This window comes from Arachis ipaensis, chromosome B04, assembly GCF_000816755.2.
Source record: "Arachis ipaensis cultivar K30076 chromosome B04, Araip1.1, whole genome shotgun sequence".
Classification (NCBI taxonomy): domain Eukaryota; kingdom Viridiplantae; phylum Streptophyta; class Magnoliopsida; order Fabales; family Fabaceae; genus Arachis; species Arachis ipaensis.
Genome location: NC_029788.2, coordinates 126,557,905 through 126,559,903, shown reverse-complemented (window position 1 = coordinate 126,559,903; position 1,999 = coordinate 126,557,905). Strand labels below are relative to the sequence as shown.

The following is a 1,999-nucleotide window of genomic DNA, read 5'->3' as shown; positions in this document are numbered from 1 at the left end:
GGAGCAATGCTAGAGAACCAAAAGGGTATTAGCCAAAAATCAGTCAAAATATTTTTGGTGAATCCAAAATTTCTACGAGTTAATATATATAGATGTTTCTTTTGCTAAGTATCAAAATGTTTCTTTTTTATACTAAATGGATGTTCTTTTATATATTTTTCGAATTTTTTTTGTATTGCAAATGTGAATGTCTCTATTTTTTTAAGAATTTCATAATTTTTTTAAATTTTATAGATATTTAATTATTTTTGCTAAAATATAACTGAATGTTTCTTTTATTAAGTATTAGGATGTTTTTTTTTTCATATTAAATGAATGTCTTTTTATATTTCTGTAATTGTTGAAGGACTCCTTTAATAATTGCCTCTGACTTCCATACTACCCTCACCGAGTTACTCCAAACTTCTTTCCTGGCATAAAGCAAACTTGGGCCAACAAGAATTGTACCCGTTCTGGGCCAAGAAATGCTGCTGGGCCAAGAAGAGTTTAATTGAGTAAAAAATTCATGAATTTGAAGTACCTCTCTTGAAGCTGCCACCAATGCTAATTGTAACCTATGAGCGAAACAATGCACATAGTATGCTTGTGGAGAATCTTTAAGAAATAAAGCTTGCAAACCATTCCACTCACCCCGCATGTTGCTAGCACCATCATACCCTTGATCCCTAATATTTTCAACTTGGAGATTATAATATAACTAAATATATAAAAAAGAATAAAAATAGAACCTTTTTTGAGAAAGAGGAGTGAAAAATCACTTGTTAAACTACTCTCTTTTTTTTAATCTGCAAAAAACAAAAAAAAAATAAGAGTTAAAAAGGTAAAATTGTAAAAGATAAGAAGATTAAAGAGATAAAGAAGAAGAAGAATAGGAAAAGTTGTTACCTAATTTTTTTGAAAGCCAAGGTGGGAAAAGAGGGAGAGGAAGAGACCGGTTGTTGTTGAAAAATAAAAAAAGGGGATTGGGAACTGATTAGTGACGTTGGGAAATAAAAAAGGAATAAGGATTGGGAAATAGAAAAGGGGATAGGGAATGGACTATTGGGCTGGGTTTTGTAGAAATTAACCTTTCTCTATACCTACCTGCGCCCCTGCTGCAAGCGGAGCACCCTAAGGGTCTGCAGCCCGGTTCTTCGCGCAACGCCAACAACAGGGATCCATGGAGCTCGCGGCGCTGCTTCTTCCCTGGTCACACGAGAACGACGAGCTGGAGATATACGATCAGCCTGTGCGAGCCATGGACTTGAGGACCGAATTGTGATAGGGATGGTTGACGGGTCCGAGGGTGAGAGTTCGAACATAAGGTTCACGAGCTCCCGATCTGATAAAGACAGTTCCGACTGGAAGCAGAAGCGATCAGAGAAGTGAGTCGCGGTGGGGAGGCAGAGAGGGACTGACGGTGAGAGAAAGAGAGGTTTATATGTGTGATTGTTGGGATGGTTGACGGGTCCGAGGGTGAGAGTCTGAACATAAGGTTCACGAGCTCTCGATCTGATAAAGACAGTTCCGACTGGAAGCAGAAGCGATCGGAGGAGTGGGTCGCGGTGGGAAAGCGGAGAGGAACAGACGGTGAAAGAGAGAGAGGTCTGTGTGTGTGATTGTTAGAGGTGGGTAGGTTAATGTGAGAGAGAAGAAGAATGTTTTTATAGGTTTTAATTAGGTTTAGTTAATCAATTTTAAATTTTTTAAATTTTGAATTTAAAAAATTTAAAATTAATTATTAATATAAATTAATGTAGTTTTATTTAGTTTTTGGCTGATAACCTTTTGGTTCTATATACTTTTCCTTTAGAGTAAGAATAAGGAGAAAATGCATGAGTAGCTTTGATTTTAGTTAATTCTCAAAATTTTGAACCATTTATTATTATTAATGTTCATATATTTTTTTCTCTTAGTAAATTGGAGTTGCTAAAACCGATTTATATATATTTTCCTCTCCTAATAAATCAATTTCAACTGAATTATATATATAATTGTATTATCTACTAAATTGTACTTA

At 35.3% G+C, this 1,999-nt stretch overlaps 1 protein-coding gene across 1 annotated transcript in view; it reads right to left on the bottom strand.

The window, feature by feature from the left end:
• The window catches only part of LOC107635286 (hypersensitive-induced response protein-like protein 2), an 18,999-nt gene that overhangs the window by 13,774 nt on the left and 3,226 nt on the right, over window positions 1–1,999 (bottom strand). The window contains 1 exon segment of the mRNA XM_016338715.2: window positions 1,068–1,071. The gene's annotated coding sequence lies outside the window, so the exon portion shown is untranslated.